The 23,433-nt window shown below is 43.0% G+C and overlaps 1 protein-coding gene across 2 annotated transcripts in view; it reads left to right on the forward strand.

The window, feature by feature from the left end:
- Positions 1 to 23,433, forward strand: part of DOP1B (DOP1 leucine zipper like protein B) — a 149,433-nt gene that overhangs the window by 13,318 nt on the left and 112,682 nt on the right. The gene's annotated exons all lie outside the window — the stretch shown is intronic.

The following is a 23,433-nucleotide window of genomic DNA, read 5'->3' on the forward strand; positions in this document are numbered from 1 at the left end:
TGGACTCTTGGGTTATTGAGAGTTCCCTCTAGATGGGATCATTATATCTTCCATCCTGCCTAGAAGGGGAATGACAGAGTAATTCTTAAGCGCTCAGATGACCGACGTGGCACGTGGGTAGAAGATACCCTGGGCTTGATGAGGCTGTGCCTGGCTCTGTTGTTAGCTGGCCAGTATTCCTGGCTTTGATACCTGGCTTTGGATCCAGAGCACCAGGTGGGAGTTGGGAAATGCCCAGTTCTTCTCTGCAGAGCTCAAGTCCCAGGTCAGAGGCACGGAGGGGCTCTAATAAACCTCGCTGAAGAGAAGGCGTTACCCCATTTATGCCTGCAAGGAACAGGGATGAGTGAAGGATGCCAGTAGCCTGACCTGGTGCAGTGCCCAGCAGCAGTCCAGCAGTGACCACCAGAAAGCCCTGACAGATGGGTGTCAGGCTCAGCAGAGGGAGGTGGTTATTACAGGCTGTGGCTAGGAAACTGCTCAGCCTACTGCAGCGTGTCTTTACAACATGCAAATATCATGGCTGGCTGCTGGCTGGGAGGCATAAATGTATACTTCCAAGGTCTTCCTTTAAAACTGGCAGTGAGAGTTTGAGAATTCTTTGGTTATGCAACTCAAATGCAGGAATTCTCAAGCTGTATATAATATTCACTGACTTGAATAAAAGGTTATTTTTTCAGGGGCAGTGGGACATAGAATGGATGGAGGTACATTCAAGTTCTGAGTGTTATAGTACTCGGCTCTCCTGGAGTATAAAAACAGCATGTTTTTGTGGGGGAGGCATGGTCCATTTTTTTTCTTTTTTAATTGATGTGAAATTTACATAATGTGTTGTTAGGTGCCCTTGTGTCAGTTGAGACTCATAATGACCTTATGAATAACAGAATGAAATGTTGCCTGGTCTTGCACCATCCCATTGTTGCACCCACTGTGTCAGTCTACCTCATTGAGGGTCTTGTTTTTTGCTGACCTCTGTTTTACCAAGCATGATGTCTTTCTTCAGGGACTGGTGCCTCTTGATAACGTGTCCAAAGTCAGTGACATAACATAAAAGTTGCCATTTTAGCTATTTTAAAGTGTACAGTTCCGCGGCTTTTAGTGCATTCACGGTGTTATATAACCATCACCACTCTCTGTTTCCAGAACATTTTTGTCATCCCAAAAGGAAACCCCACATCCATTAAACAGTTACTCCCTGTTTCCCTCTCCGCCCAGCCCCTGGCAACCACTAACCTGCCATCTGTCTCTATAGATTTGCCTATCCTTGATATTTCATATAAATGGAGCCTTTTTTGGCGTGTGTATATATATTTTTTTGTGTGTGTGTATGTATATACACACACACCCCTACATATACATGTACACATATATCCCAAACCCCACTGCCGTCGAGTTGATTCCAACTCATAGCGACCTTATAGGGTTTCCAAGGCTGTAAATCTGCTGTGCAACTGGGGCTCTTTATATATGTATGTATGTGTATGTATATATATAGATAGATAAATGCATGTGTGTGCGTGTGTGTATATGTATATATAGTTGTTGTTAGGTCCTGTCAAGTCGGTTCTGACTAATAACAACAGATTGAAACACTGCTTGGTCCTGCTGTGTGTGTATGTATGTGTGTGTGTGTGTGTGTGTGTGTATATAAATATACGTAGTCCCTCAGTATCCAGGGGGGATTGGTTCCAGGACTCCTGTGGATACCAAAATCCACGGATGCTCAAGTTTCTTATCTAAAATGGCATAGCCTCCCATATACTTTAAATCATCATCTCTAGATTACTTATAATACGTAATGCAGCATAAATGCTACGTACATAGTTGTCGTACAGTACCGTATTGTTTAGTGAATCCTGACAAGAGGCGAACGGTGCTCAAACACCAAGTCTGGAGAGAGACTGAGGATCCCTGAGATGGTGGGAGGCTACAGCAGGGTTTGGCTAAACCTCACTTCCTTCAAAGTGCAGTGCTCGATAGGCAGTAAATTCAAGTTTTGCTTTTTGGAACTTACTTTTATTTTTCCAAATATTTTCGATCCACTGTCAGTTGAATCTGAGGGTGCAGAACCCGAGGATGTGAAGGGCCAACTGTATGTATACATTGCATGTTTTGTGTTAAATATGTAAACTTTTTATGAAATAAATATGTATACGTGTGTATGCATGTGTGTATATGTATGAGTATATATATAATATACATATATATAACAGAACATACTGTTTCAACATATTTTTACATACACAATTCAGTGACATTGAATATATAACCTTTTGTGTCTGACTTATTTCACTCAGCATGATGTTTACAAGGTTTGTCCATGTTGCGGCCTGCACGAGGACTTCATTTCTCTTTACGTCTGAATAATATTCCACTGTATGTGTACACCACATTTTGTTTAGCCAGTCTTCTGTTGATGGACATTAAGTGGTTTCCACCTTTTGGGTATTGTGAATTGTGTTGCTGTGAACATCCATGTACAAATTTTTATGTGAACAGAAGTTTTTTGATCTTTTGGATATATACCTAGGAGTGTAATTGGTCCATGGTAGGAAACTGGTGGCGTAGTGGTTAAGTGCTATGGCTGCTAACCAAAGGGTCAGCAGTTCGAATCCGCCAGACACTCCTTGGAAACTCTATGGGACAGTTCTACTCTGTCCGCTAGGGTTGCTATGAGTCGGAATCGACTCGACGGCCCTGGGTTTGGTTTTTGGTTTTTTTAGTTCTATGCTTAACTTTTTGAGGAACCACCAAACTGTTTTGGACAGTGGCTGCACCATTTTGCATTTCCACTAGCAATGTATGATGGTTTTGATTTATTCACACCCTTGCCAACACTTGTTCTTTTCCATTTTTTTTATAATTGCCGTCCTAACGAGTGAAAAGTGGCATTTCATTGTGGTTTGATTTGTATTTTCCTGATGGTTAGTGGTGTTAAGTATCTTTTCATGGGCTTATTGCCAACTTGTATATCTTCTTTGGAGATTCAGATCCTTTGCCCATTTTTTAAAATTGTTTTATTGTGGTACAAATATATATAACAAACATTTGCCAAGTCAACCTTTTTACATGTACAGTTTAGTGACATCGATTACGTTCATCACCTTGTACAACCTTACCACCATCCTTTTCCAAATTATTCCACCACCCTGAAGAGAAACTCAGCGCTCCTTAAGCAAAGACTTCCCTCTGTTCCTTCTCCCTTTCACTGCTGGCAACCACTAATAAACTTCAGTTTCTACGTTGCTGTTGTTGGTAGGTGGCGTTGGGTCAGTTCTGACTCACGCGACCCTGTGTACAGCAGAACGAGACGCTGCCCAGCCCTACGCCATCCTGATAGTCATCGCTACCTTTGAGTCCATCGTTGCAGCCACTGTGTCAGTCTTCCTTTTTTTCTCTGACCTTTTACTTTACTAAGCTTGATGTCCTTCTACAGGAATGGTTCCCTCCTGATAACACGTCCAAAGTACACAAGCCGAAGTCTGGCTGTCCTCTCTTCTAAGGAACATTCTGGCTGTACTTCCTCCAAGGCAGGTTTATTTGTTCTTCTACTGGTCCATGGCGTGTTCAGTATTCTTTGCTGACACCGTAATTCAAAGGTATCAACTCTTCCAGTGCAGTGGCTAAGAGCTCGACTGCTAACCAAAAGGTCGGCCGTTTGAGTTCACCAGTCGCTCCTTGGAAACCCTATGCGGCAGTTCTACTCTAGCCTATAGGGTCGCTGTGATTGGAGTCAACTTGATGGTAGTAGGTTTTGTTTGGTTTTTAATTCTTCTTCGGTCTTCTTATTCATAGTCCAGCTTTCGTATGCATATAAGGTGATGGAAAATATCATGGCATGGGTCAGGCACACCTTAGTCCTCATGGTGACATCTTTATTTTTCAGCACTTTAAAGAGGTCTTTTGCAGCAGATTTGCCCAATGCAATCTGTTGTTTGATTTCTTGACTGCTGCTTCCATGGGTGTTGGTTGTGGATCCAACTCAAAATCCTTGACAACTTCAATATTTTTTTCCATTTATCATGTTGTTGCTTATTGGTCCAGTTGTAAGGATTTTGTTTTCCTTATGTTCAGGTGTAATCTCTACAGGTATAGTCTCTATACATTTGCCTGTTTCATATAAGTGGGATCGTACACTATTTGTCCTTTTGTGATTGACTTATTCAGCAAAATATTTTCAAGGTTCACGCACGGTATAGCATGTGTCAAAAATTAATTTCTCTTTATGGCTGAGTAATATTCTGTGTATGTATATACCATGTGTTGTTTATCCATTCATCAGCTGATGGACATTTAGGTTATTTCCACCTTTTGGCCATTGTGAACAGTGCTGCAGTGAACGTTTTTGCCTGCATTCCTGCTTTCAGTTCTTTTGGATGTATACCTGGGATTGGAATTACTGGGTCATGCAGTAAGTCTATGTTGAACTTTTTGAGGAACCACCTGTGATGGTTAAGGTCGTGTGTCAACTTGCCTGGGTCGTGATTCTCAGTGGTGTGGCGGTTAGGATGTAGTTTAACAATTATGTAATAATGTGATCACCTTAATGATGAGATCAGATATAATGTAATAATCTCCATGATGAGATCTGTTACAAGCAGATCTGTTACAAGAGGGTTTCTTTGGGGGTGTGGCCTGTATCCAATATATATGGACTTTCTGGCAAAGCTCACTGACTTCTGCTTGCTTTGGATCTTGCATCTGGCTCATCATCATCCAACCTCTGGTTTTTGGAACTAGCAGCATACCTGTAGATCATGGGATTTGTCAGCCTCCACAGCCTCTGAGGCTGTGGCCTGCTGACTGACCTGCAGATCTTGGGTTCGTCAGCCCCTGTCCCTGCAGCTACATGAGCCAGGAGAAGTTTCCAGCCAGATGCCTGACCAACAGACTTACCAGTCTCTACAACCACATGTGTCATTTCTTTGAGATAAGTCTCTCTCTACATATATACAGTTATTTACATATATATAAATATATATACAACTATATATACGAATTTACATACAACGTATGTGTATGTATGTATATATTTATATATATACACATATATACTCGTATTATTTGTTCAGCGTACAGATTAAGTAGATTATGTAGATTAAATACGAGAAGCTGGACTATATGAAGAAGAACGGGGCATCAGGATTGAAGGAAGACTCATTAACAACCTGCATTATGCAGATGACACAACCTTGCTTGCTGAAAGTGAAGAGGACTTGAAGCACTTACTAATGAAGATCAAAGACCACAGCCTTCAGTATGGATTACACCTCAACATAAAGAAAACAAAAATCCTCACAACTGGACCAATGAGCAACGTCATGATAAACGGAGAAAAGATTGAAGTTGTCAAGGAGTTCTTTCTACTTGGATCCACAATCAACAGTCATGGAAGCAACAGTCAAGAAATCAAAAGACGCACTGCATTGGGCAAATCTGCTGCAAAGGACCTCTTCAAAGTGTTGAATAGCAAAGATGTTGCCCTGAAGACTAAGGTGCGCCTGACCCAAGCCATGGTATTTTCAATCGCATCATATGCATGTGAAAACTGGACAATGAATAAGGAACACCAAAGAAGAGTTGACGCCTTTGAATTGTGGCATTGGCAAAGAATATCGAATATAGCATGGACTGCCAAAAGAACGAACAAATGTGTCTTGGAAGAAGTACAACCAGAATGCTCCTTAGATGCAAGGATGGCGAGACTGCGTCTTACATACTTTGGCTGTGTTGTCAGGAAGGATCAGTCCCTGGAGAAGGAAGGACATCATGCTTGGCAAAGTACAGGGTCAGCGGAAAAGAGGAAGACCCTCAATGAGGTGGATTGACACAGTGGCTGCAACAATGGGCTCAAGCATAGCAACGATTGTAAGGATGGCACAGGACCGGTTAGTGTTTCGTTCTGTTGTGCATAGGGTCGCTATGAGTCGGAACTGACTCGATGGCACCTAACAACAGCAACAACAACACATATACACACGCACACACACTTCACTGGTTCTGCTTCTATAGAGAACCCAGCCTAAGACATTTGGTACCGAGAGTGGTTCTGGGGAAACAAAATTGTAAGGATGAGTTTTCTAAGTTGGTTCTCAAGTCTAGTTAGTCCTAAACATGTTGGTGCCTCTGTGTGCAGTAGTAAAAAGACACAGCTAATCCATGGCATGAAGCGGCAATAGAAATACGCAAAGTATCACTGCTGATAGATCATGTATTGGTGAGAGGTGAGGCTCTGGTGATCACGTTTGATAGTTTTCTACAGTTTTGTCAGAATGAAAAATTCAAGAAAGCTGGTTTGTTGGTCCTGCTTTCGCTAGACAAAGTAGCGAAAGAGAGATGAGCTCAGGGCTTCAGAATCACAGCTCAGGCGCTGCATGAATGACCTCAAAGTTGCCATTTCCACCCCGAAAGGAAGCCTTATTTCTTGTAGTAACAGAGCTGATATTGCCGAATACGAAACCCAGAGTCTTAGCATAAGAGTGAATGAATTACAATGCCAGTTGAATTCCCAACCTTGAGTTGTGTCTGAAGTTAAAGTGAGGGCATTGATTGGGAAGAAATGGGATCCTGAAACTTGGAATGGGGACATACGGGGATATAATCAGGGAGCTGGGGACACTGGGCCCCTAAATTTTGTTGAATCACTCCTGCCAACAGAACCAGCTCTCTAACTCCCATCTGAAGATATAGCCCATCTTTGTCTGCTAAGCCACCATCCTCAGTAAAACCATCAGCGCCCCCCATCTGATAAGCTTAACCCTGCTGTGTCTGAGGAACCTTAGTTTGAGTCGTCCTCTGAGGAGACATCTGAGTCATTGCCTAGGGCATTACCTCAGGCAGATGCCTTATAAGACATGGCTGAATGTTCTCAGAACACATCCCCACCACCCATTTTTGCTTCTAAACCTATGAGATAAATATATATATTTACATATGCTTCACTAGTTTTGCTTCTCTAGAGAACCAAGCCTAAGACATCACCCAACTGCATTTTACATTCCCTCCTGCAGTGCATGAGGCTTCCAACTTCTCCACATCCTTGCCAACATCTGTTATTTTCTGTTTTGTTTTCAAATTATAGCCATTATGGTGAGTGTGAGGTGGCATCTAATTGTGGTTTTGATTTGCATCTCCCTAAATTTTTTTTAACAGGCACTCCTTGGAAACTCTATGGGGCAGTTCTACTCTGTCCTATAAGATTGCTATGAGTTGGAATCAGCTCGACAGGAACGGGTTTGGGTTTTTTTTTTTTTTTGACGATTTGTATATTCTCTTTGGTGAAATGTCTGTTCAACTGTTTGCCCATTTCGTCTAGTGCTGCTATAACAGAAATACCACAAATAGATGGCTTTAACAAAGAGAAGTTTATTCTCTCACAGTCCAGTAGGCTAGAAGTCCAAATTCAGGGCACTGGCTCCAGGAGAAAGCCTTCTGTCTCTGTTGGCTCTGGAGGAAGGTCCTTGTCATTAGTCTTCTCTTGGTCTGGCAGCATCTCAGCGCAGGAACCTGAGGTCCAAACAACGAGCTCTGTTCCCAGCACTGCTTTCTTGTTGATATGAGGTCCCCATGTCTCTATGCTCCCTTCTCTCTTTTATATCTCAAAAGAGATTGGCTTAAGACACTATCTAATCTTGTAGATCTTGTCCATATAACTGCCACTAACCCATCCAATTACATCATAGTGATAGGATTTACAACACATAGGGAAATCACATCAGATGACAAAATAGTAGACAATCATACAATACTGGTAATCATGACCTAGCCAAGTTGCCAGATACTTTTGGGGGACACAGTTCAATCCATGACAGTTGCTTATGTTTTTCGTTGCTGTGTTGTAAGAGTTCTTTATATATATTTTGGATACTGGAGCCTTATTAGATGTATTATTTGTAAATATTTTCTCCCATTTTTTGGTTGTGTTTCACTTTTTTCTTTTGATGGTGTTATGGATGAATTTTATTTTTCAATCTTCTATATTTTTATAGGATTTGTTTTACAGTAAACATGCATTCTGTAATTCCTTTTCTTGATAGTATTCTTTGCACAAAAGTTTTTAATTTTGATAAAGTCCAGTTTATCTTTTCTTTGGTTGCTTGTGTTTTAGGTGTCATATCTAAGAAATCATTGTCTAATGTAAGATCACGAAGATACATACCTGTGTTTTCTGTTTCTTCCAAGAGTTATAGTTTTAGCTCTTACGTTTAGGTCTTTCATCCATTTTGAGTCAATTTTTGTATATGGTGTGAGGTAAGGGTCCAACTTCATTCTTTTGCACATGGAGATCCATTTGTCCCAGCACGATTTGTCAAAGAGACTATTCTTTCCCCATTGAATGGTCGTGATATCCTTGTTGAAAATCAGTTGATCATAGGTGTGTGGGTTTATTTCTGGACTCTCAGTTCTGTTCCATCGAGTCATATGTCTGTCCTTATGCCTATACCATATTATTTTGATTATTATATCTTTACAGAAGGTTTTGGAAGCAGGAAGTGAGAGTCCTCCAACTTTGTTCTTCTTCAAGATTTCAGGGTCAATTGCAATTCCATATGAATCTTAAGATTAGCTTTTCTATTTTTGCAAAAGAAGTTGAGATTTTGATAGGGATTGCCTTGAATCTGTCGATTGCTTTGAGGAGTGTTGCCTTCTTAATAATATCAAATTCTGTTAAACAGGCTTTGTTTCAGTATACCTGAAAAACATTCTGAAATTTTTAATCATTTTAACCTGCCTTGTAACATGCAGATTATTGAATATAGTTGAACCTTTCCTTGAGGAGCTTTTTTTTTTTTTTTCTGAATTGTGCTATAAGTGAAAGTTTACAAATCCGGTCAGTCTCTCATACAAAAATTTACATACACCTTGCCATACAGTCCTAATTGCTCTCCCTCCAATGAGACACCACAGTTCTTCCCTCCACACTCTCTCCTTGTGTCCATTCGGGTAGCTTCTGGCCCCCTCTGCCCTTTCATCCCTCCTCCAGACAGGAGATGTCAACATGGTCTCATGTGTCCACTTGATCCAAGAAGCTTGTTCTTCACCAGTATCATTTTCCATCTCCTATTCCAGTCCAATCCCTGTCTGAAGAGTTGGCTTTGGGAATGGTTCCTGTCCTGGGCTAACAGAAGGTCTGGGGACCATGGCCTCCAGGGCTGCTTCAGTCCCAGTCTGATCATTAAGTCTGGTCTTTTTATGAGAATTTGGGGTCTGCATCCGACTGCTCTCCTGCTCCCACAGGGGGTCTCTGTTGTGTTCCCTGTCAGGGCAGTCATCAGTTGTAGCCATGCACCATCTAGTTCTTCTTGCCTCAGGCTGATGTAGTCTCTGGTTTATGTGGTCTTTTCTGTCTCTTAGGCTCATAATTACCTTGCGTCTTTGGCGTTCTTCATTCTTCCTTGCTCCACGTGGGTTGAGACCAATTGATGCATCTTAGATGGCCGCTTGCTAGTGTTTAAGACCCCAGACGCCACTCTTGAAAGTGGGATGCAGGATGTTTTCTTAATAGATTTTATTATTCCAGTTGACCTAGTTGTCCCTTGAACCATGGCCCTCAAACCCCTGCCCTTGCTACGGTGGTCTTTGAAGCTTCAGTTTATTCAGGAAACTTCTTTGCTTTTGGTTTAGTCCAGTTGTGTTGACCTCTCCTGTATTGTGTATTGTCTTTCCCTTCACCTAAAATAAAACTTATCTACTATCTAATCAGTGAATGACCTCTCCCTCCCTCCCTCCCTCCCTCCCCCCTCTTGTAACCATCAAAGAATATTTTCTTCTCTGTTTAAACTGTTTCTCCAGTTCTTGTAATAGTGGTCTTACACAATATTTGTCCTTTTGCAATTGACTAATTTCACTCAGCATAATGTCTTCCAGATTTCTCCATGTTATGAAATGTTTCACGGATTCATCATTGTTCTCTATCGATGTGTAGTATTCCATTGTGTGAATATACCATAGTTTATTTATCCATTCATCCGTTGGTGGACACCTTGGTTGCTGCCAGCTTTTTGCTATTGTAAACAGTGCTGCAGTAAACATGGGTGTGCGTATATCTGTTTGTGTAAAGGCTCTTATTCCTCTAGGATATACTGCAAGGACTGGGATTGCTGGATTGTGTGGTAGTTCTATTTCTAGATTTTAAGTCAGCGCCAAATCGATTTCCAAAGTGGTTGTATCATTTTACATTCCCACCAGCAGTGTATAAGTCTTCCAGTCTCTCCACAACCTCTCCAGCATTTATTATTATGTGTTTTTTGGATTAATGCAAGCCTTGTTGGAGTGAGATACAATCTCATTGTAGTTTTGATTTGCATTTCTCTAATGGCTAGTGATTGTGAGCATTTCCTCATGTATCTGTTAGCCCGAATGTCTTCTTTAGTGAAGTGTCTGTTCAAATCTTTTGCCCATTTTTTAATGCGGTTATTTGTCTTTTTGTGGTTGAGTTTTAGCAGAATCATGTAGATTTTAGAGATAAGGTGCTGATCAGAAATGTTATAGCTAAAAACTTTTTCCCAGCCTGTAGGTAGTCTTTTTGCTCTTTTGGTGAAGTCTTTGGATGAGCATAGGTGTTTGATTTTTAGGAGCTCCCAGTTATCTGGTTTCTCTTCGGCATTTTTAGTAATGTTTTGTGTTCTGTTTATGCTATGTATTAGGGCTCCTAATGTTGTCCCTGTTTTCTCTTCCATGATCTTGATCGTTTTAAACTTTGTGTTTAGGTCTTTGATCCATTTTGAGTTAGTTTTTGCACATGGTGTGAGGTATGGGTCTTGTTTCATTTATTTGCAGATGGATATCCAGTTATGCCAGCACCATTTGTTAAAAAGACTGTCTTTTCCCCAATTAACTGATTTGGGGCCTTTGTCAAATATCAGCTGCTCATATGAGGATGGATTTATGTCTGGATTCTCAGTTCTGATCCATTGGTCTATGTATCTGTTGTTATACCAGTACCAGGCTGTTTTGACTACTGTGGCTGTATAATAGGTTCTAAAATCAGGTAGTGTGAGGCCTCCCACTTTGTTCTTCTTTTTCAGTAATGCTTTTTTTTTTTTTTTTTACTTATCCGGGGCCTCTTTCCCTTTCATATGAAGTTGGTGATTTGTTTCTCCATCTCATTAAAAAATGTTGTTGGCATTTGGATCGGAATTGCATTGTATCTATAGATGGCTTTTGGTAGAATAGATATTTTTACAATGTTAAGTCTTCTTATCCATGAGCAAGGCATGTTTTTTCACTTATGTAAGTCTCTTTTGGTTTCTTGCAGTAGTGTCTTGTAGTTCTTTGTATAAGTCTTTTATGTCTCTGGCAAGGTTTATTCCTAAGTATTTTATTTTCTTGGGGGCTACTGTAAATGGTATTGATTTGGTGATTTCCTCTTCGATGTTCTTTTTGTTGATGTAGAGGAATCCAACTGATTTTTGTGTGTTTGTCTTGTATCTTGATACTCTGCTGAACTCTTCTGTTAGTTTCAGTAGTTTTTTTTTGGAGGATTCTTTAGGGTTTTCTGTGTATAAGATCATGTCATCTGCAAATGGAGATACTTTTACTTCTTCCTTACCAATCTGGATGCCCTTTATTTCTTTATCTATTCTAATTGCCCTGGCTAGGACCTCCAAGACAATGTTGAATAAGTGGTGATAAGGGGCATCCTTGTCTAGTTCCCCATTCTCAAGGGAAATGCTTTCAGACTGTCTCCATTTAGGGTGATGTTGGCTGTTGGCTTTGTATAAATACATTTTATTATGTTGAGGAATTTTCCTTCTATTCCTATTTTGCTGAGAGTTTTTATCATGAATGGGTGTTGGACTTTGTCAAATGCCTTTTCTGCATCAATTGATTAGATCATGTGGCTCTTGTCTCTTGTTTTATTTATATGGTGGATTACGTTGTTTTTCTAATGTTGAACCATCCCCTGCATACCTGGTATAAATCCCACGTGGTCATGGTGAATTATTTTTTTGATGTTGAATTCTGTTGGCTAGAATTTTGTTGAGGATTTTTGCATCTAAGTTCATGAGGGGTATAGGTGTGTTATTTTTTGAGGAGCTTTTAAAGCATTGGCCTTTCATTCATTCGACAGCTATTTGAGTGCTTACAATGTGTGTTCTTGGTGTCAGGGGTAAAGCAGAGAACAAAACAGATAAGACTGTCCACATTCTGATGAGGGTTGGAGGAGGTATGCGATAAACAAACGTACAGAATGTTAGACAGTGGTAAGTGCAGTGGAGGACTGTAAAGAATTTAGTGAATTGTGGGTGTTGGGGGGCATTGCCATATAATGGGGTCATCAAAGAAGGCCTTGCTGAGAAGGTGCGTTGGACCAGGTGTGGAGGTTCCAGTGTGTCTGAGGCCCAGAGGAGGCCAGGGAGGAGGAGTGAGCAAGGGAGATGGGGGATGTAGGAGGTGAGGTGGAATTTGGACAAGGAATAGATCAAATCTTGTAGGGCCTTTAAAACTGAGGTTCTAACATGGCTGCTGAGTCAGGTAGAAGCCGTTGGAGGATGTTGAACTGAGGAATGACATGGCCTGGCTTTCCTTTTAACATGTTAGAACTATACTTCTCACTGCTGGGCTGAGTGTAGAAATCAGGGATTGGGCAGGCAGGACAGAAGGGGGGAGACCAGTTAGGAGACTATTGAAATAATCTAGAAGGACCAGTGGAGAGGGTGAGAAGCGTTCAGATCCCGAATATATTTTGAAGGTGTAATTCACAGGTTTGTCTGGTGGGTTGCATGTGGAATATAAAAGGAGGACTCAATATAATGCTCAGGTTTTTATCTTGAGAAATGGGAAGGATGAGATGGGGAGATTACAGAGGAGCTGACTCCGTGGGGTGGACAGGGAGACCAAGGGTTCACTTTGGGACGTATTAGGTGAGGTGTCTGATAGATGTCCCAGTGTGACATTTGAGGTAGTTGGATTTGTGGGTTTTGACCAGAGCTGGACTGTGGAGTTACTAGTCAGAGATGGCACTGGAAGCCCTGAGACAGGAGTGAGTGTAGACAGAGGAGAGAAGAGGCTCAAGGACTGTGGCCTATGGCTCCCGACAAAAAAAAAAAAAGAGGGTGGGAGAAGGGGGGAACCAGCAGAAGAGACTGAGAAGGGTGGGTTGCAGTGAGGTCAGGGAAAACCAGGGAAGAATGGAGTCCCGGAAACCCACTTTTCAGGGGAAAGTGTGTGCTGGTCTGTGTCAAATAGAGCAAAGAGCCAGTATGATGAGGCTCGAGATGGACCCCTGGAATCAAGGGAGGAGCAGAGGCACTTGGAGTGGGTAGGAGACACTGGAGGCCGTGAGCTAGATGACCATTCTGAGTCGGACTCTTCCTTGTATAAAATGGAATTTGGAGGAGAGATAGATCAGGATGAGTGTCTTCTGGCTCTGTTGTGTGCTCAGGAAGCTATGTTTTGGACAATAGATCCCTGACTTGCCATTGTTATCTGCTGAAAGAGGAGTAATGAGTAGTTAATCTGAAGGTTTGGGGTTAGGATTCATGTGATAAAGAAGTTATGGTACAATATAAGAAAAATCAGAGATAGCAGAATGTGGTGCTCAAGAGTGCCTGGGTGTGAATTCTAGATCTGCCACTTTTTTGGCCTTGAGGTTGTTACTTAATGTCTCTGTGCTTCATACATATAAAATGAGACAAGAATGAAACCTCACCTATTCAGTCCACAGATGTTTTTTTTGTTATTGGTTACCGTGGAGTTAATTCTGACTCATGGTGACCCTGCATGTGCAGAGTAGAACTGCTCCATAGGGTTTTCAAGGCTGTGACCTTCCTGAAATAGATTGCTGGACCCATCTTCCAAGGCGCCTTTGGGTAGGTTCGAATCGCCAAGCTTTTGGCTAGTAGTCAATCACTTAACCATTTACCCCACCCAGAGACTCCATGTTTGTTTTAGCTAATTCTTAAATAGCGGCATCGTTTTAAGCATTTTTATATATGTCAACTGTCTTCATCATCAAAACAGTCCTCGTTGCTACTAACATCCCCATTTTTTAGATGAGAAAGCTGAAATATAGAAAGTTCGTTTGTTAATTCATGGCACAGCTGTTATGCTCCATGAGGGCAGAGACTCTGGCTCCCTCTTCCTGCTGTATTCTGCGTGTCCGGGATGGTGTCTGTACATTGTGGATACTGCAAAAAGGTGCCAGTTGTGCATGGGCAGCGTCTCAGTCAGTTCCCAGATGGGCATTTTGGAGTCCCTGAACCCTTAGTGCAACCTGTTGTGTTGGCATAACGTTTGCTTTTTACCCTAATGATACGGGAAACACAAAGAGAGAATGACCCAACTAAGTGTGAGCAAAGCCAGTAAGAGAAAGCCGTGACAGTTCAGCTGCTGTGCAGAACAGTTTGACGGTTCCTCAAAAAGTTAAACATAGCGTTAGCTTATGACACAGCTGTCACAAGCCTAGATATGTACCCAAGAGACCTGAAAACGGGAACAGAAACAGATATATGTACAGCAGCGTTCGCTGCAGCACTGTTCGCAATAGCCAAAAGGTGGAAGCAACGCAAGTTCCATCAACAGATGCGTGGATAAACAAAATGTGGTATACCTGTACAGTGGAATACTACTCAGCCATAAGGAGAAATGAGGTCCTGACGTACATACACCACGACACGGATGAGCCTTGAAAACACATGCTGGGTGAAAAAAGTCAGTCCCAAAAGGATCAATATTCTACGATCCCACTTATCTGAAATATCTAGAATAGACAAAGATATAGAGACCAAAGCTTATTAGTGGTAGCAAGGGTAGGAGGGAGGGGAAAAGGGAAGTTATAACTTAGGGGGCACTGAGTTTCTGTTAATGGTGGTAAAATAATTTGGGAAAGGATAGCGGCGATGGTTACACCACATGATGAATGTAATCAGTGTCACGGAATTGTACGTGTAGAAATTGTTGAATTGGCGAAAGTTTTGTTATATGTATTTTTACTACAATAAAATAAAAGGAAAGGAAAAGATCAAGGTGGGAGAAAAAAAATAAAGCTGCTGTTTTGATCTTTTTTAAAAAAAAAAAAGCCACAGCAGTGCAAAACTGTCCCATAAATACATGAATATCTGTGCGTGGCTTTTTCAGGCGTGGGAGTTTGCATCAGGCACCCCTGTGTCACCTTTCCTGCTGGAATCACACTGCTTTCTATTAACACCAATCCATCAACCAGGTCAGGGTCTTCACAGCAACAAATGGTGTCAAGTGGTTCTGTCTCTTTCATTCATGCCCTTTCAATCCACAGGAAGTATCGAAGTTCAGTTGCAAACACTGTCTGTTTCTCTAAAAAGATTTGCTTGCCCATTTAAATCCCTTGTGTAGTATTGTATTGGATGTTGTTGTTGTGAGCGGCCATCAAGTTGGCCCTGACTCATGGCGACCTCATGTACAACGGAACAAAATGCTGCCTGGCCCTTTCACCATCCCCATGATCAGTTGTGGATAAGACCGTTGTGCTGATTTTCAGAAGCGGATCACCAGGCCTTTCTTCCTAGTCTGTCTTAGTCTGGAAGCTCCACTGAGAGTCATTCAGCATCACAGCAACACTTGAGCCTCCACAGATAGATGGTGGTGGCTGCATGAGGTGGATAAGGTGCTGTTTTAGACAGAGATGGCTCTGATAAGGTGATGTTTGGGCAGAGGCTTGGTGAAGTGAGCCAGCTGGCCACCAGGCCCCCTGGGGTGCAGGCCTCTACCCAGGGCACTGTAAGGAGGCAGGTGTGGCTGGAGTGGAGATAACATGAGAGAGAAGGATAAAAGAGGGAAGCAGTAGCCAGGGCCAGATCACAGCATTCTATCCTGAGAGAGGGGAAGCTGCCCCAGGGCTTTGCACAAGGCCACCTCTGCCTTAGCTGTCCAGAGGATCCCTCCTGCTTCCTGGCTAGGAACAAGCCCTTTAGTGTTGACACTAGAGTTACATAACATGAAGCTTCCAGATGGCGCCTAGAGGGAGCGCGTCTTAATGTTAAAAAAAAAAAAAAAAAAAACTGTGTTAGCAGTTACTTACATCTGTGAGACACAAGTTCATTACTGGCCAGGGCACCTCCTACGCAGCCACCACCCGTCTTTCAGCACGAAAGTTTTAAGTTTTTGCTTAAAAGTTTATCTGAGACTTTGAGCCCTCGCGAATCCAGCCACTGTACCACTGTGGCTTCCAACTTTGATTATGGAAATGAAGGATGGGAGAAATGATTTAATGAGCCCTTGTGCCGCAGTGGTTAAGCGCTCGGCTGCTAACCAAAAGGTGGTTCAAACCCACCTAACACCTCTGTGAGAGAAAGACTTGGCGATCTGCTTCCATAAAGCTTACAGCCAAGAAAACCCTGTGGGTACGTTCTACTGTTACATGAGGTCACTATGAGTCGAAATCGACTCAACAGCACCTAAGAACAACAACAAATGATTTATAAATGTTATCACTAAATCTACTTAATTTTTTCCCCTTCTTTTTTTAAAATTGTGGTAAAATACACATAGCATAAAATTCACCGGTAGTGACATTTAATGCATTCATGGTGTTGTGCAACCATCACCTCTGGCAAGTTCAAGAACATTTTTGTTACCCCAAAGTAAAGCCCTATACCCTTTAAGGAGTCACTCTCCTTTCATCTGCTTTCTGCCTTGATGGATTTGCCTACTCTGGACTTTTCATATAAATGGAATCATAAAATATGTGCCTTTTGCCTCTGGCTTCTTTCACTTGGCATAATGCTTTCAAGGCTCATCCGTGTTGTAACATGTCAGAACTTCTTTCCTTTTCATGGCTGAGTAATATTCCATTGTATGGATATACCACATTTTGACTGGCCATTCTCAATTGATGGACATTTGGGTTGATTTCACCTTTTGACTATTGTAAATTAAATCTTCCTTTAAAAGGATGTCATAAGATCCCATTAACCCATTGCTATCAAGTCAGTTCCAACTCATAATGACCCTATAGGCCCAGACCACCTTTTTTTTGCTGCGTTTATTCAATACCATTTCACAAAATGGCATTGTGGCTTACAAATTCGATTATGGAAATAAAGGCTTGTAGAAATGAAGTGGTCAAGCACTCGGCTGCTAACCTAAAGGTGGTTCAAACCCACCCAGCACCTCTGTGAGAGAAAGACTTGGTGATCTGCTTCCATAAAGATTACAGCATGTGAGAGGAAAATAATCAGATTCTGTTTCTCTGACACCAGCTGCCTTGCAGCACTTCCTCCTCTGACCCTAACCACCTGGAGCAGGGTCAGCTCTCACAAGGTAAAGGATACAGTCCTCCACACTGCCAAGTCTGTCTGAGACCTCAGATGCCAGCCACAAGTTTGGGAGTTCCCAGGACTCCCCTCACTTCTGACCTGCTAGCTACAAAGTTGGGGGTTCCCCCTACTCCCTCAAGATACCAGCCATAAGTTCAGGGGTCCCCAAGGCCCCCTTCACTTCCAACCTGCTGGTTCCCACTACTCCCTTGGGTTCTATAATTGCTAGAATGGCTCACAGAACTCAGGAAAGTGCTATATTTTTAATTCTAGTAGTGCAAAAAGGATGCAAATGAAGAGACTCATAAGGAGAGGTCTGCGAAGATTCCCAGTGCGTAGCTCCCATTTCCCAAGGGACATGCTCTCCTCCCGTGGGCACCCGTGCACCGATGTCTTTTACCAGCCAGAAAGCCCATGGGGCTGCTGTTTCCAAAGCCTTTATTGGGGCCTCATTATATAGGCATGATTGATTGAATTGTTCCACCCTCTCACCCTCTCTTTGAGCTTGGCCAATGTAAGGTGGTGGGTCTTTCTGGCCAGGCCAGCACTTCATTAGTATAAACTTAGGTGTGGTCTGATGGCCTCATCTGGTACATTTCAATCACTGGAGAAATTCCAAGGTTTTAGAGGTTATCTCTCAGGAACCAAGGACAAAGACGAAGTTCTTTGCGTAAAGTTAATTTTAAGCCCCACAGCAGGTGACATGAATAGCACTGGACACACTGAGTCTTGGATACTGTTACACGGTTCAGCTTCTAAAGGTATATTATGGAATTACAGGACACTTTCTTTTAAAACAGAGCTCTGTTGTGGTATTTCAGAATTAGTGCTGCGATGTAACGGGAAGAACGTGGCCTGGAAGTGAAGACTTGACCTTTTACAAACCCTTTTCAAGAGCTCTTCTGCCTCCACAGCTCTATGAGTCTAAACAGAATCCTGATGGCTACCTCATCCCTAATCACCTCCTTTTATCTGTTAAATATCATTAGATCACATAAAGCCTCTTTAGCTTTGGGGTCTGACAATGACATGCAGATGGGGTTTTGATTGGTATTAGGTAAAATTATAAGGAGCCCCGGTAGTGCAACAGTTAAGCACTCAGCTGCTAACTGAAAGGTCAGTGGTTCAAACCCACCCTGTAGCTCCGTGGGACAAAGACCTGGAGATTTGCTTCCATAAAAAATATTACAGCCTAGGAGCTGCTCCTATGGGGCAGTTCAACTCTGTCTTATAGGGTTGCTGTGAGTCAGAATTGACTTGACGGCCCACACCAACAAAAGGTAACGGTTATAGATGATTTTGGGAAGAAGTGACTTGAGTTGGGCTCTTACATGCAGAAATACGGTAATTCTCTTAATGGATTAAAAAGTATTCGTTTATGTTCCTTGGAGTTTAATTGGGAAACCCTGGTGGCGTAGTGGTTAAGTGCTACGGCTGCTAACCAAGAGGTCGGCAGTTCAAATCCGCCGGGCGCTCCTTGGAAACCCTGTGGGGCAGTTCTACTCTGTCCTCTAGGATCGCTATGAGTTGGAATTGACTCGACAGCAGTGGGTTTTTTGGTTTTGGAGTTTAATTGTTCTTAAATAATTTCTTCCTATTTTTCCATATGTTAGATATTTTATACATGTATTTTTGCTATCATAAATGAGACTGATTTTTTGTTACATGTTTTAGTTGGTTGTTGATATGTAGGAAAGTGTCAGCTTGTGGAATTTGGAAACAAGCTGTCTTAGTGAATTTATTTCTCATTTTTTTCAGGTGATTGTTTTGAATACTTTAGGTTGACAGGCATGCCATTAGCCAATATTGAATTTTTTTTTTCTAATATTTTGCTAGTGTCTTCAGTGTTAAATAATGGTGATATTATCAATGTATTAGTTGTGGTAACATTAGCTGCTGTAATAAAGAAATCCAAAAAGTTAGTGCCTGAGTATGATTAAAGTTTATTTCTTGTGCAGGTGTCAGTTCACTGTGGCTGTTCCACACTGGTGGTGTCTCTTCCACGTGGTCATCCCAGAGGCCCATCCCAGGGACTCTGTCATCTTTAACACATGGCTTTCATTGTCTTCGTTTGCCATTCCACCCCACAGGAATGGGGAAGAGCACATAAAAACATGTGTGGCGAGGTTTTTACAGGATGGGCTTAAGGGCACACGTTACCTACTACCAGTTGCCATTGGGGTGATTCCTATCCATGGTGGACCCACATGTATCAGGGTAGAACTGCGCTCCATAGGGTTTTCAATGGCTGTCTTTTTGGAAGTAGATCTCCAGGCCTTTCTTCCAAGGTTCCTCTGGGTGGACTCAAACCACCAGCCTTTCAGTGAATAGCCAAGCGCATTAATCATTTGCACCACCCAGGGACTCCAAGGTCCCATGCTACTTCCACTCATATCTTCAAGGGAGACTGGGAAAAATATCCCCTGGCTGGGCAGCCATGGCCCAGCTCTAAGCCTTACTGCAGAAGAAAGTGAGCATGATTTGGGTGGGCAGGTGCCAGTCCCTCTCCCATCTGGGATGCCCTCATTTTAATGGGAATGCCTCCAGTGTTTCATTGTTATCTCGCCCTGCAGCCTCTCCATCGTATTGCTTGTCTTGTTAAGGATCAGTCTATTCCCGTTTAGTAAGTTTACCTAGTAATGACTTGTCTTTATATGGCAAGAAACATATCTTGTTTCATTACCTGATCAATTTGTAAAGGTAATGGATTGCTTTCTGCCAAGCAACACTGTTGTGCTTGCATTATCCCTGTGTGCTTTGGGTGATTATTGCACTTAAGCCAAGTTCTCCTGATGCCTGAGATCGACGTTTGAACTGGGTACGTGTGCCCATATGTGTACATATACACACAGATTGTTCTTGAAATCCCAGGCAGTCATGGATGAGAACTGTACTATCCAGTCCGACTGGGTTGTACACACAAGACACACAGTGTTGGCAGTTGAAAGCCACAATTATTTATAGGTGGTAAACAGTGAACAACAAGAACAGATTACTTACAGAAATCAAACATAGATGATAGGAACAGATTTGAGGTGAACTTGTCCACTCCACCCCTATGAGTATCCCACTTAGCATTTTAAGAGATGGACCGCTTATGTTTTAGAGGGAGATCCCCTTGTCTTAGTTATTTAGTGCTGCCATAACGGAAATACCACAAGTGGATGGCTTTAACAAAGAGAAATTTATTTTCTTACAGTCTAGTAGGGTAATAAAAAAAAAAAAAATTTTTTTTTGTTTTTGTTTTTACAAGTCCTCAAATTCAGGGCGTCATCTCCAGGGGAAGGCTTTCTCTCTCTTTCAGCTCTGGAGGAAGGTCCTTGTCCTCAAACTTCCCTGGGTCGGGGAGCTCCTCAGGCGCAGGGACCCCAGGTCCAAAGGACACACTCTGCTCCTGGTGCTGCTTTCTTGGTGGTATGAGGTCCCCAACCCTCTGCTTGCTTCCCTTTCCTTTTATCTCTTGAGAGATAAAACGTGTTGGAGGCCACACCCCAGGGAAAATCCCTTTACACTGAATCAGGGATGAGACCTGGGTAAGGGTGGTGTTCCAGTCCTACCCTAATCCTCTTTAACATAAAATTACAATCACAAAATGGAGGACAACCACAGAATACTGGGAATCATGGCCTAACCAAGTTGATACACACATTTTTGGGGGGACATAATTCAATCCATGACACCCGCTCACCCTTCCCACATTACCCATGTCTATTTCTTTGTCACCGGCTGGGCACACTGTGGATCAGGTTATGGGCAGGTTATGTCTCTCTCAGCGGGTGCGTCAGCTCAGGTTGGGTGTGGCATGGCTGTGTTCTCTCTCTCTCTCTCTCCACAGCTTTTCCTCTTCTGCTTTTTATAGCTCAGCAGTATTGGGTTTAGGAACCCACCCCACTCTGGTAAGACCTCATTAACATAACAAATGAAAACCGTATTTCCAAACAGGGTCACATCCACAGGTACAGAGGCCAGGACTTCATATTTTTTGGGGCAGCACAGTTCAATCCATAACACCACCACCTTTCTTGCCGAAAGAGCCCAGTTATGTTGAAGGATCAGATGCAGATGACAGTGTGCTCTGGGATGATGCCCCTGCCACACACACCCTTCCCCCATCTCCCAGCCCCGGGATAAATGGTACTGCTCCAGGACTTAATCTAGTAATTCCATTTCCCTTGCAGAGATTCGTTTAGACATGGCACGTGACCCGCTCTGACCAGTGAGATGTGCCAGGAAGGCTGCTGGCCTGCTCTGGCAAGGGCTTCCTCTAACACAGAGAGACAGGAAAGCAACAAATGCTGATTTTTTTTCTTTTTGTCTCCTCCATGTAGTTGTTGAGGATTTATTGCCTGAGTCTGTGGCAGCCGTCTGAGACCCTGGCAGGAAAAGGCTTAGGATAAAGTCAGCTCCGTGTAGGCAGCAGATAAGCATGAAATGTTTGAATCCTTTTAGGAGTCATTGAGCCCTTGCATTAACCACACCTGGGAGTGTTCTCCTCTGGACTAGTTTTCTCAGCCACGGCACCGTTGGCAGCTCTTGTAATGGGGGCTGCCCTGGGCATTAAAGGATGTTTGGCAGCATCCCTGGCTTCTGTGTGGTAGATGTCACTAAAAAAAAAAAAACAGTTTCTGCTGAGCCCTGACTCATGGTGGCCCCATGTGTGTCTGCATAGAACTGTGCTCTGCAAGGTTTTCAATGGCTGATGTTTCCGAAGTAGATTGCCAGGCCTTTCTTTTCAGGCACCTCTGGGTCAACCTGACCCACAAGCCTTTTGGTTAGCAGCCAAGCACATTGCACCCCCAGTCATGACAACCAGAAATGTGTTCTCACATTCCCCAGTGTCCCCAGGGTGGGGATGCAAAATCACCCCAGTTAAGAACGACTGCTCTGAACTTTTGTTTGGTGGGGTAATACATTTTCTTCATTTAAACCCGTATAGTTGGATATTCTATTCTTTACAGCCAAATGCATCATAACTAAGCCAAGATCTTGCACCACTGTTAACTCCTCAGGGCTCCTTTCCTCTGTAGGTTATGCAGGCACACTCACTGTTGACAGGTACTTGTTTGTCCGTAACAGATGCAGGTTGTCCTGTGCTGGCCCCATACCCTGGCCATCTGCATTGGAGTAGGGGTCAGCTGGCGTCAAGACTTATCCAGAATAATAGCAGAGAATTTTCTGCCTCCCCAGCTGCAGAGGTTTCATTCTAAGTACAGAGCCTTGGTTGAGCTTTGAGGAGGTTGTGTTCTTCCAGGCCTCCGTCTCTTTGTTCTGGATGTTCCGGGAAAGCGTTTTATGGCTGCTGGCCATTTGGAGAGAAGAGCCAGCTTTGGGGTTGAGTGTGTCGGGAGACAGCCAGGCCTTCATGCCCAGGCACACTCCCTGTGCACGTCATTAGCAGACCCCTTCCCAGCCAGCCACTGAGAGTGTGTTATTTTATTGCCACTGCTTCTAAGCAGAGAACTGGTTTCTGGGAGAGAAAGCGAAGGGAGACCTTAGAGGAAGAGAACACGAATCAGATCAGACTGAACAGGCAGTGCAGCCGTGGCAAGCTCTGTTCTCTGCCCCCTACTTGAGATTCTGAATTACCTCCCTTGGTGTTGTTGCCACATGTGCTAGCCAGGTCCACGGTCCTGTTGACCCAGCAAATGGCCTGAGTGCGTTCTGGATACAGTAGGATCTTATGGGCTAGCAGGACCCCAGTCATTTTCTGGGGAGACATGTCCTGAGCTCTGAGAGCCTGTCTGAACCCGGTCCACTTCAGCCTTGAGGATGGGAAGGCTATTCCAGAGATCCCAAAAAGGGCGCTCTGTGGAGAAGAAAGAACATTTGTTGTTACTTGCCATCGAGTTATCTCCAACTCATGGTGACCCCACGTACAACAGAATGAAATGTTGCCTGGTCCTGAACCATCTTCACAAAAATTGGTATGCTTGAGTCTGTTCTTGCGACCACTGTGTATTTGGAGTGTCTGCCAACCTAGGGGGCTCATCTTCCAGCACTATATTGGGCAATATTCTGTTGTGCTCCATAGGGTTTTCCTTGGCTGATTTTCAGAAGTAGATCCCCAGGCCTTTCTTCCTAGTCTGTCTTAGTCTGGAAGCTCCACTGAAACCTGTCCACCATGGGTGACCCTGCTGGTATTTGAAATACCAGTAACATAGCTTCCAGCATCACGACAACACGCAAGCCACCACAG

The sequence above is a fragment of the Elephas maximus genome, chromosome 2 (genome assembly GCF_024166365.1).
Source record: "Elephas maximus indicus isolate mEleMax1 chromosome 2, mEleMax1 primary haplotype, whole genome shotgun sequence".
Taxonomy (NCBI): Eukaryota; Metazoa; Chordata; class Mammalia; order Proboscidea; family Elephantidae; genus Elephas; species Elephas maximus.